Genomic DNA, 13,074 nt, shown 5'->3' on the forward strand with positions numbered 1-13,074 from the left:
GGTATTTTACATTCTTTTTTTTTGTACCAAGTCTTTGAAATCCAGAATATATTTCACATTTGTGTTCACCTCCATTCAGACACATTTCAAGTGCTCAGTGGCCACATGTGGCTTGTGGCTACTACATACTGGACAGGGTGAGGCCCAGAGAATGCACTGCCAGCGTTCAGTTCCACCAGGAAGGAATGCAACACGTTTCATGGACTTGAGACGCCGGCGGGACAAATGGCCCAGGCATGGACGGTGAGGTGTGGGTGGAGAACGGCCGAGCTGTGCTTGGCCTGAAAAGAAGGACTCCACCTGCAGGAGTAAAAGGCAGGTCGTGGTCACCTCTACAGCTCTGAGGGACCAGTCGCAAAGAGAGTGAACATCTGGCAAATGGGTGAGGACTGTATGAACAAGCAATTAAATGGCTGAGAGAAACAAAGGAATATACAGCTGTCTGGGAAGGTGAGCCCATCCTGGTGGGCCCGTTAGGAAGCAGTTTCCCTGATGAAGGGAGGCTGCTGTCCCACGTCTGGGGTCGTCAGAGGGAGTCTGATGCTTCCCCATGCCCACAGTCAAGTGTAAAGTCCCGGCCCCCAGGCTTGGAGCCTCCCCAAGGTAACACTGCATCACATGGCATTCACATAAATGCTTTCCGGATCACCTTGCCCATTAAAAATCGTGCAGACTTGTTCTGGCCACTGTGGTAGGCAGAATCCAATAGTCCTATTTCCCATATCATTAACTACAAAGGCCCCGGTGTGTGGCATGCTGGACGTTAGTGTTAACAAGAAGCCACCTGAGTAAAATCAGCCCTGCACCTGTTTATTGAGTTTCTGGCTGATCCTTATGAGAGCAGATTTGCCCAACAGCCCTACATCCTTACAACAGCTCTCGTGATGGAAACAATCCTTTGCACGCTCTCTCCTATAGACCTCTCTGGATCGGGAAACGATAATTCTTGCAAAATCAGCATGCTAGATGTCTTAGTCAGAGAGGGAAAGAAAACCACAAAAACTAAGGCCAAGAGTCTGCCAACAGTTCTTGGGGTTCTTGGAAATCACAGAAGCTGAGCTGGGAGGTCCTTAGGGAAGCATCTCATCAGTTCGGGCCACAGTTCCACAGGCGTTGCCCCAGGCCCTGGCTTGGGGAGAGGAAGGCTCACGGCAGGGGTTTGCTCTGCTCCTTCTAGCACAGAGGTAAAGCCTGTTTTATGGACTGGGGTTCCACATGGGATATCACTTGAAAAAAGTTCTCCTGCTAAAAACAGACATCCGAATCTCCCAAACGAGCAAACAGATATATTTGGAAGCTGAGCTAGGGCCACTTCCCTACACCATAGACAGAGAAACCAGGCCTTGGGGTGGGCCAGGGACCTGCCCAAGATTATATTCTGCTTCTGCGACATCAGGGTTGATTAGCCAGGGGCTGGTTAGCTCTCCTCTCTCCAGCCCTACCTCTCGACTCCTTTTCCCTCTTCCACGGCCCACAGATTGGAACCTTCGGTTGATCACTTCAGGTCACTGGTGGGACGAAAGAGGCTCTGCAAACTGAGGCTACTCAATGGAAGGCACAGAACTAAAGCCCTGGTCTTCAAAGTGCTGCCTCTGACCCAGCAGCGTCGGCGCCACCCGGGAACTTGTTAGAAAAGCCAATTCCTGGGGCTACCCTCGACCTCCTGAAGCGGAAACTCTGGGGGTGGCGCCCAGCAGTCTGTGTTTTAACACCCCCCCGCCCCCGCAAGAGATTCTGATACACGATCAAGTTTGAGAACTGCTGGTCTCCAATGAAGGAGATGATAATCCTGCTCTTTGACACCTGGGGACCAAATGTGCTCACTGGCAAACACAGTCTGGCAGCTTTCAAGGTGTTTTCTGTTTCGGTTTTGTTTTCTTAATTCTAGCTTAAAAAACAGGGAGATTTCATATTGTTTTATCAAGACTTTTGGCTTCTCTTAAAAACCCGGAAGACATGTCAGTACTTGGGCTGAGTTCCCGCGGCCCCTCAGCTGGGCTGGGTAAGGCTGCCCTGTTTGTCTCTCCAGTTTGCTGCAGTCCCCACCATTCCTTATTGCATTCTATCTGCCTCTCATCTCTCATTTGTGTTCCTTGCCCAGTCCCAGTGAGTTTGCAATGTGCTGGGAGATACAGGAATGTATCCTGGTTGGGGAAGATTAGAAACTGTGTTGTATGAGGACCAGGAGAAATAGGCCCTGGGGGGTATGGGAGGAGTTATCATATTCTTTGAGGTCCTGAGAATAGAATGAGTGCCAGTCATAGAAGTTACCAAATAATTGAAGAGCCTGAGACAGAGAATTCTGGTGTAGGAGGTCTGGGATAGGGCCTGAGATCCTGCATTTCTAATAAGGTCCCAGGTGATGCTGATGGTACTAGTCCACAAAAGACACTTTGAGTAGCAAGGGTTAGGCAACCTTTAAAGGACATGTCAAGAGTCTGTGATTCCATGAAGGGTATCGTGTTCCCCATGTGCTTTTGAAAGCCTTCTAATGCCACTGGGAATGGAGTACAGGGCTGAACCTCACAATCTGGACCTCACAGAAGTAAACTGCTTGCATCTTGTTCTCAAAATGGAACACTGGATTGCTGAACTGACAGCATTGAGGATTAAGATTCCAGAATCCTGGGCGTTTCATACCCAACTCTGCTGCCTTTGCTTTAATGATGTGCAACCCTCCTTCCTTCCCTCCCTCCTAGGATCTGCAGAGATGATCTACGCTGTTTTAGGTGGTCTCATTAGTCCTTACTTCTTCCTTAAACCGAGAGGACTTCAGAGCTTGCTGACACAGGAAGTTCTACATGTCTAAGCACACAGCTGCTCGAGCCCTCAAACATCTGAGCTAAGCAGCTGCTCAGAGGCAATTAGTCCACCTCCCTCATCTCACAGACGGAGACTGAAGTCCAGACAGGCCGAGGCGCCCTACCAAGGCTTCACAGCAAGCAAGAGGATAAGAGCCATGTCCTTCGACTCTCAGGATAGTTTTTTTGACCCTGCACAAGCTACAGGCATCACAGGCACCTCAATTTTCCAACTGGAAAATGGAGATGGCACTTTCAGATGACCCAAGGTACTTTCAGATGACCCAAGAAAATCACGAACAGTATAACCTGAACGCTGTCATAATTTACACAGTTTGTGGATATTGACTCCTTTAGGATTTTAAGAATCTACTGTAAATTGACATCTCACCAAATCATGTAGATACAGGACTCAAATTTTACTATATACGTTTAAAAAGTTTCCAATAATAGGTCTGAGCCTTTGGTGGGGTGGAAAACTAGTTGCAGTCTTAAAATCACAGAGTATACAGAGCCCGAAGGGCCCTGAGAATCATGCCCCCACAAACCTTAACAAAAATTGTGGTCAATTGCAGGGGGTCTAGGAGTCTCTGATGTCCATACATAGAATTTCTGGAGACAGTGCAGATTAAGAAAGATCTTAATCACTCCAACTACACCAAATGTTTACTGACACCTACTCTGTGCAAGGCACCAGGGATAACAGTGTGACAACAACAGATCCCGTGTAGGCACCAGCGGGTTTACAGCCAGATCAGCCTCCCACAAAGGTAGTACTTGGGGTACCTGGGCCCTGATTACAGATGCAAATTCCTGGACCCCACCCTGAGACAGGAATCCAGAACCCCACCATAAGACAGGAATCCAGGAAGATGTGTTTTTTAAAACACATTTTCCATGGGATTCTGATTCACAATAAATTTGGAAAACCATTTGTCTAAATCCAGTGGCCTCATTTTACAGATATGAAGTCTGAGGCTAACAGAGTAGAATGGATTTGCCCCAAATCCTATAGCTTTTCCTATAGCCCCCAGGACCAAACCAGATCTTGCTGTTCTCTCCCCGGTATAGACCCTGAGCTTCCTGAAGGCAACGGCATTTCACCGCTTTGCTCTGGCTCATCTTAGGCCCTCGATAACCAGCTGAATGCATGAAAGCTCATCAGTGGGACAGGCAGTCAGTTTAATAACTCAGCATTCTGGTTTTAGAGTTAGAAAAACCTAGGTTTCACTTCCTGGGTAGGTAGACCCCAGTTTCCCTGACTTAGGGCCAACTAACAGAATAAAGGTATCTACTTCTGGGTTGTTGGGAGGATTAACTGAGCTAATCTGTACAAAGTATTTAGTTGAGGGTCTGGGGACAAAGTTAGGTCCTCTCAGTAAAGGAGAGCTACAACCAATACATTATTTTCGGAGAAAGTTTATGAAAACAAGGTGTGTTCCAATGTTTGCGATGGCCATGTTTCGGGGAACAGAAGAGGAAATAGGATTCTCATTATATAACTGTGGGTCCCGCAGAAGCAACCTATTTAACACCTGATCCAATTCAACTGGCTCTTGCTGATAACAGGATTTAGTGAGTTTCCTCATTAACAGGATGTCATATGCCCATGTGGAAACTCGGTGTTCTTCAAGGAAAGAACACAGTTCTTAGTTAATAGTGGCATTGTACAATAGAAACAAATGCCACAAGACCTTTAACAACAGGAAAGGCATGAACAATGCTGTTCAAAAGACAGCAATTCTTATGCAATAGCAATCACTTAACGTTATGTAAAAGAGCACGTCGGCATTTTTCAATCCAGAAGTAATTTTAAGTTTCTTTAATTCTGTAGCCTCCAAGATTTGTCTATAAAAGCTGTGATTGTTTTCCTTCAGCAACTCTCCTTTGCTGCTTTTCTTCCCCTCGGTTTGCAGACGTCCTTTTGCTACAGGAAGCAAAGGGCTTGAGAAGCAGCGTGGCGAGAGAAGTGAGGGAGAGTTTGTGGAGGAGACTGGCGGAATTAATGTGGCAATCACATTAAACAATAAATTGGAAATGGATTTTGACTGGCTGCTCTAAATAACCGCTTCTGGTATCTGCATGCTTTTACTTAACATTCCACTAAAAGAATCGATTAGTGTTCAAACAGCCACACACTCACACACACAAATGGAATTTTAATCTTTTTTTAATCACTATTTAGGCGTGCCTGGCACCCTTTGGAGATAGGAAGGCATGGTGGAGAGGCAAGCCAACTGCATTCTGCTCCAGGAGAAAGATTTGTTAAAGTGCATACTCTAATCCGGAGACTGCAGACTTGGCAAAGCCTCCTCCGACAGGACACTTGGGTCTCTGGCTGAGCTGGCTGGTGTCTTTAAAACAATCCAAGGGCTGTGTGCTCTTTCACAGCAACATGGAAAGGAAAACTGAGCAGGACATCTGCTTCAGCCAGGGTTTGCGGTTGTATTACAGACCTGACTCTGCTGAAATTTTGGGGGTGGTTTCTCACCTTCCTCTCAACTGATCCTGCAAAAGCACTGGAATGATTTTACTTTGAGGTTTAAATGACTATATAATTCCAAACATTTGTTTATCAACTAAGTGGATTATTCTAATAACTCTCTCTCTCTCTCTCTCTCACACACACACACACACACACACACACACACACACACGCATGCAGCAAAGCATTTACTTCAAGGTTACCTTCAAGGTTATACTTCAAAGAGGCCCAAGTAGGGCTTAATTTAGCCAAAAACACCAAGTTACTTTAAGCAAGGAACTCTGGTCAATTGGATAAATTTTCTTTCTTCATGAGTTTTGAGGACATAAGTTGGATTGTTTTAATGTATTCATTCACCAAACAAATGATTATTGAGGGCCTACTATGTCCAGAGGACTCTGGGAGAGACAAAGATAAATAAGATAGTCCATGGCCTCAACAAACAGTACGGATGTGAGACTAGTGCATCAGAAAGGGAAAAAACACACAACACTATAACACAGTGCCTTGGAAGTGGTGTCGATAACTTCTATAAGTATTTACAAGAGCCAAAAATTAAATTCTACCTAAGATGATCAAGGACGAACTCCTAGAGAAGCAGAGTGTTTGACAAGAGCCTGAAAGAATGGGTAGGACTTTGACCAGCAGCAGTGGAGGAGGCAGGGCTGGGACACAGCAGAGGGAAAGCACGTGCCAAGAAATGGAGGGTAGAGTGTGAGGGACACGTTTACTTAATGGCAAGAAGTCTCTCGGCTGGAGTGAGTGGGGTGCAAAAGGGAGTCATGTGCAACAGGAAAGAAATGATGAAGTCTAGGCCAGAACTGGAGGGCCTCACATTGGAGCTGTTTGGCAGGTGGGGGCGAGAGAAGGACTTCGAGCAAGGAACAAGCTCCAGTAGAGCTCCAAGAATAACATGTTCTAATACTACCTGTCCACTCTCCATTGATCTCAGAATGGTCTTCCTGTGAGAGATGTGGGGAGAAAGGTGATTTTGTTTTCATGCAGAGGAAATGTCCCCTGTTCATAGGTCGAGGACCACTCATTCCGGCACCCCACGTGTCCGACTCCAGTGAGGCTGATCTAACCTCAGCTCCTGTCCAGTGGGCTGCTATATTGAGAAAACCTACCTTTCATCCTTTGTTTTGTATAGATGGCTCTAGAAAAGGTCATTTGCTACTTCAGGTGGGAAAGCTCATTAAAAGACTTTTTAATCAAGACCAAGTTGCATGAGAAAACAATCACACCGGAAAGGTGCTGTTTATGAATGGAAGGAGACACAGCAACTCAGCAACCGTGAGACTTGAGTTTGCAGGGCCCGTGTCAGGCAAGTCCTGCTATTGCAAGCAGCAACTGGGCTGGGTCAATTTTCCCTGCTCCAATAACCCTGTTGTCTCGACACGAGGATGGTGGAATTTGAAGTCTGCGCGGGACCCCAGTCCCCAAGAAGAGCAAGGGCACTCTCAGACTGGAGCCATTGTTTGAAGAGGCTGAACCTGCCCAAGGGCAGAACCACACCAGCCTCCAGCTCACCCTCTGTTTTTTATAGCTGGCTCCAGAAAAGGTCATTTGCTACTTCAGGTGTGAAAGCTCATTAAAAGACTTTTTAAACAGCAGAGAGAAAAAAAAGTCAAGATATTTTGGAATGTCTATTATCTAAAGGGCAAAAAGAACCTTCAGTAACTTTTCCCTTCCATTCCAAAAGAACAATTGTGACAGTTTCTTCAGAGTAAGTACCTAAATGTTTTATCACTGGGGAAAAAAACAACTCACCCTGTCTGATAATTTGACAAGGTTCATTTGCGTCTCTCAGCCGTCCATCCACCCATCCCTCCGTCTGTCCATCCATCCATCCACTTCGATGTACAATGAGTACAAGCACAAGCCAGGCTCTGGGGAGGTGCTGAGGATACACTGGTGAGGGGGAAAGACAAGGGCCCTGCCCTCGTAGAGCTTATAGGAGTGTATATGGTGGGGGGAACCTTAATCCAGAACCACAAATAAATAAAAATAGCTACAGTGGCAGATGCACAAAAGAGAGGTACATGGGACAAAGAGAGTCCCTTTCTTGCAGATCAGATCAGGAGAGATCTGATGCAGTGAGGAAACTGGATCAGGAGTTAACTCGGTAGAAAGAGAACAGAGCATTCCAGACAGAGGCGAGAGCAAGGACCTGTAGCAGGACAAACATGCAACGTAGGAGGGACTGAAAGAGCAGTGTGTGTGTGGTGCACAGAGAAGGAGGGGAAGTCTGCTGGGGGTGGGAGGTGGGCAGGGATAAGGGTTTCGTCTTTCCCCCGGGAGCATTTGGAAATGCAAGTGTTTTATATAAGAAGATGGCAATAGCAGGTTGCATTTGGAAAGTTCTCCTGCAGCCAAATGACAAAGGGATCAGGAGGCCAAGAGGAAGGGTGGAGGCCAGGGAGGAGGCTACCACAAGGGTGCAGGCAGAGACGGCGCTAGCCTGGGCTAGGAGGGCAGAAGTGGGGATAGGCACACACAGATTTTTTTAAATGGGGTCATGAGGGTCCTATGGATCTGAATCAAGAAGTGCAGTTTGAGAACCTGGGCACTCAGGTGAGAAGTTCGTCTGTAGAGTCTGGATACCCATGGTCTCTCGGATGCAGGGGCAGCCCAGCCGGGATCGGAGCCCAGCTCTCCCCTCCCCTAGCCTGGTGTTTGTTTCATCACACGTTACTTTCAAGTTTCAACAGAAACTTTAATTTGTCCATAAAAAGCAAATTAGAAAGTCAACTGTAATGAGATTGAATCGTGTCTGTTTCACTTGCAGGAATTCAGTAATACACAAAGAAGGAGAGAGACATCCTAACTAGGGAGGCCAGTGATCCTCTTGTCCTCATGCTCAGTGTGCCCTGTACCCCCTGACATCCCTGGGGGCCTCATTCTCTCGAGCCCCTAGCAGTGTGCGCACTCTGGTGCCGCGCAAGCCTGCTCCTGGGAGGTAAGTATTTTCATCACCTGAGAAGGCACTGCGATTACTTCAACCAAAGAAACAGTAATCAGTTTTCATGCTGGAGGAAAAATTGCCTCAACTGGACTTTTGAGAGGTGGATTGTCTTCATATTCCACGGGCAATTGTCAAGGGTGACTATGATTTTATGTTATTTTCACCATAAGTGGTGAGCTTATTATAGCCTAACTCTTTCATGAGATGAGCCTTGACTATATTATTATTGTCATTATATCCACTTTATAGATGAGAAAACTGAGGCCTGGAGAGTAAAATTAACATGAAAGTGGTTTGCAAACTGCCAACCACCACATGAATGTAATCATCACAGCTAATGGTACCTACTGCACGCGTCTGCCCCTTCCTTTCCAGATCTCTGTGTTCTAGAAAGGTTCTGTAATAGAAACACAGTTCTCAAGAAAGGAAAACTTGCTGAGGTGAATCATACTTCTGCAGCAAAAGGGCAATTCACAAGGGGTCCTCAAAAATCTGAGTCTCGCTGATGTGTGATCAATCACAGGAAACCTTCTAGAAAGTGCTCGCAGAGGCTTGGCGAGCGGGCAGAACACAGGCCATTGTACTGCTCTGCACACAGCTGTGGGCGGGTAAAGGGAAAAGCAAGCAGAACTGCCAGCTCAGTAGAAGGCACGTTCTAACCCTTCAGGGACTAAATAATGACTGCAAACACATCCTATTAGTCTCCAAGTTGGGGCCTTGGGGATGAGCCACCAAGTAACAGAGTAGTTTATCTATTAACAGTAGTAATTATAACCCCCTACATTCTGAAGACAGCAAAATACAGTGCATAAGGGGAGTTGCTCCGTAGTCAGAAAGACCTAGGCTTGTGCCACAGGTCTGCTTGTTAGCTCTGCAACCTCGGGCAAGTTGCACTATTTTTCTCAAGCCTTGGTTCCCCAAGTATAAAATGGGGGGAAATTAATAGTATCTAGCATAAAGGATAAAGGTCATTGTGAGATTTAAATGATTAAATATAGCAAGTATAACCCTTAGCAGCGTTTGGTGTTTAGGAAGCACTAAAAATGGTAGCTACCATTATTAGTTATTATTTGGGTAGTACTTTATACTTTACAAAGCATTTTTATATTTACTTATTTTTCATCACAATCGCACTAGGGTGAAGGCAGACATCACCAGCCTATTGTAATAGGCTTCCTTGCAGATCCCAGGCTTGCTCTTTCTCAACACTGTGCCCCAGTGGGGCAGTCAGTTAGCATTGGTCGGGGGATGGGACCTTAAGTTACAGGAGTGAATTCCCAAGTATACCTGGTAGACAATGATCCGCTGGTGGATTTCCACAATCTTAGCGCTTCAGGCTGGCTGGCTAGTTGCTCACTGCTTACAAAGGCCCCCCAAGAGGGGCAGAGGGGTAGTAAGGTGGGGAGCAGCATGTGACAAATGGTGGCCCCCTCCTCTGGTGCTGTCCTCGCCTCATGCATACCTGCTGGGACCTTCTCTTGTGCCACATCCCATAGAGTCCCAGAATCTAGCTGCCGAGGGGAAGTAAGATGCCATCTCCTTGGAGGGTCCCCTGGACAGCACGTGGAAAGTCACTGAGATTGACTTGGGCACTTAAGGGATGGGAAACTCCCTTCCTCCATACAGATGGCTACAGCTATTAGAAAATTCCTTCCGGTATTAGCTCTTTGGGCTCCTTCCTAGCCCACGAGGAAGGAGCCCAAGATGACCCTCGCCTCCTCCATCTGCTGTCTTTGAGGCTCTGAACCCTTCTCCTCTTTGGTGGAGGCCACAAAGGGCTCTGAGCCTCCCTGGCAGCACCCACCCCTCGGCTCCCCTACCTCCCTCTCGCTCTGGCATTCTTGTTCTTACATAACGATTTCTTCGACATATGGTGCCCCAGGCAGGACACATGGGATGCAGTCACAGCACAGCTCACAGGGTAGTTTTCCTAGAATACACCAGGCTGCTCTGAAAGCAGCAACTCCTACAGGAACGAATCCAAAGCCCCAGGCAAGCTTCCCTGACCCCTCTGACCAGACAACAGCCCCTGATGTGTGCCCTTACGGCATCCTCAGTGCTCCTTTACGATTTTCTCATTCATTGGGGTGATCATTCGATTACTGTCCATCTCTCCCTAAATCATGAGCTCCACGAGGGTAGGAGAGATCAATTTTTGTGGAATGAATGAATGAGTGGAGACACCTTTTGTTTTATCTTTTCTAGATGAAGGAAAGGTCACCCAGGGATTAGACATGTCTAATATAGTCACAGGATTTGATGCCACAAAGGGGTTTGGAGGATTAACTTTATCCTACGACTAAATGGCTCAGGTCAACTAAATAGGCTAAAAAGCTCTAAAGAGAGCTGGCTCACCCGGTCCTAAAATGATTTCTAAAAGACACAACAGGCTTTGAACTCTTCCACCGTCTTCCTTCTTTCATTTGCACACCGTTTCCTTTCTGAATTCCTGATGGAGGTATGTGGCAGAAATTGCTATCTGTCCCTTAGGAGCTGTTCTCCTTTCCTTCCACAGTTATAAAAATTTTAGCAGGGAGTAAGACTGCTCAGAATAAAGATGATACTTCCCTGACATCCCTACAGCTAGGTGTGGCCTCCCTACATTCTGACCAAGACGCGAGTAGAGGAGTTGTGTGGCAGCCTGCCGTGGTTTGGATGTGTCCCCCAAAGCTCATGTGTTGGAAACTTAGTCCCCAGTGCAACAATGTTGGGAGGTGGAACCTTTAAGAGGCACTTAAGTCACCAGGGCATTTAAGCTCTGCCCTCGTGAATGGATTAACGCTATTATCTCAGGAGTGGGTTCATTATTGTGAGAGTGGGGTCCTTGTAAAGGATGAGCTTGGTCCCCAGCCCTCTCTCTCATGCATATGACACCTCCCGCCATGTTATAATGCAGCAAGAAAGCCCTCACCTCATGTCGGCTCCTAGATCTTGAACTTCCCAGCCTCCCAAACTGTGACCAAATATATTTCTTTTCTTTATAAATTATCCAGTCTCTGGTGTTCTGTTAGAGCAACACAAAATGGACTAAGACACAGCTTCATGAAACCTACCCGGAAAAAAGTCACTAATGTGCCCCTTTGCCCCTCTTTTTCATCCCTTCCTCTGTCTCAATGCCTGGAATGTAAATGTCACCATAAGGGACCAGGAGGTGGAGGTCCATGCTCTAGGGATGGCTGAAGCCATTAGCAGGAAGCAGTATAGGTTCTTGAGGACTTTATGGAGCAGAACTGTTATACCAGACCTGGACTGCAAACATCCAGACTTTGAAGCAAGAGAAAAATAAACTTCTATCTTGTTGGAGTCATTCAAATCTAATCTTAACTGATATGAGCTTCTTCTCTTGAGGTCTGAAAGACTGGGAAGCAGCTTGGTGTGGGGGAGAGGATGCTTAAGGAGGACTCAGAAGACCCAGGTTTCAGACTCCTGGTTCTGCATCTATGAAGAGTAGGACCTTAGGCAGGTCCCCTTGTCTAGGTCTCCATTCTTTGACTGTAGAATGGTAATCAAAATAATATCTGCCCATGACATGATTATCTATGTAAGAAATGCTAAAGAATCTACAAAAAAGCTAGTAGAACTAGTGAGTTTAGCAATGTCATAGGAAACAAGGTTGACACACAAAACTTAATTTTACTTCTAAATACTAGCAATGAAACATTGGAAACTGAAATAAAAATACCATTTACAATGGTGTCAAAAATATTAAACACTCCAGAGATGAATTTAAGAAAATGTGTAAGACCTATACACTGAAAACTACAAAACATTGATAGAGAAATCAAAGATCTAAATAAATAGAGAGATAAATACCATGTTTATGGGTCAGAAGACTCCATATTGTTAAAATGTCAGTCCTCTCAAAATTGATCTATAGACTCAATGCAATCTTTATAGAAGTTGACATGCAAAGAACCTAGAAAATAGCCAAAATAATTTTTTTTTAAGTGAAACAAAGTCGGAGGACTTATGCATCCTAATTTTGAGGCAATTCTGCGTTACAGTGACTAAGACAGTGTGGTACTAGAGTAAGGACAGACATGTGGTCAGTGGGGCAGGAATTCTACACACATATGCAGTCAGGCGATTTTGAGCAAAGGTTCTAAGAAAACTCAATAGGTAAAGGATAATCTTTTCAACAGAGAGTGCCCAAACGATTAGCTAACCATAAGCCAAAAAATAAACCTCAACTCTTACCTTACACTATACACAATGCAAATCAAAACCACCATGAAATACCATTTTACACCTACCAGCATAGCTAAAAAAGTGGAATTTAAATTTAAAAAATGGAAAATTACAAGTGTTGGTGAGGATGAGGGCAGAGAAACTGGAATATGCTTGTGCATTGCTAGCAAGAATGCAAAATGGTGCAGCTGCTGGGGAAAATTTTGGTGGTTTCTCAAAAGATTAAGCATAGAACTATGATATGACCCAGCAATCCCACTCCTAGGTATATATCTAAAAGAATTGAAAGCAGGGACTCGAACAGACATTTGCATACCAATGTTCCTAGCAGCATTATTCACAACAGATAAGAAGCAGAAACAACTCAAGCGTCCATGAATAGATGAAGGTAGAAAAAACATGAAGCATAAACAGACAATAGAATGTTATGCAGTCATAAAGAGGAAGGGAATTTTGATGTATCCTACAACACGGATGGACCTTGAAAACATTATGCATAGTAAATAAGCTTGACATAGTAGGACATATATCATATGATTCCACTTACATGAGGTACCTAGAATAGTCAACTTCACAGAGACAGACAAGAGGTTACCCAGGAGGAAGGAGAAAAGGGGGAGCTATTGTTTATAAGA

At 45.5% G+C, this 13,074-nt stretch overlaps 1 protein-coding gene across 1 annotated transcript in view; it reads right to left on the reverse strand.

Moving 5' to 3' along the window:
* Positions 1–13,074, reverse strand: part of GALNT10 (polypeptide N-acetylgalactosaminyltransferase 10) — a 181,689-nt gene that overhangs the window by 98,736 nt on the left and 69,879 nt on the right. The window lies entirely within an intron of this gene.

The sequence above is a fragment of the Lemur catta genome, chromosome 5, assembly GCF_020740605.2.
Source record: "Lemur catta isolate mLemCat1 chromosome 5, mLemCat1.pri, whole genome shotgun sequence".
NCBI lineage: Eukaryota > Metazoa > Chordata > Mammalia > Primates > Lemuridae > Lemur > Lemur catta.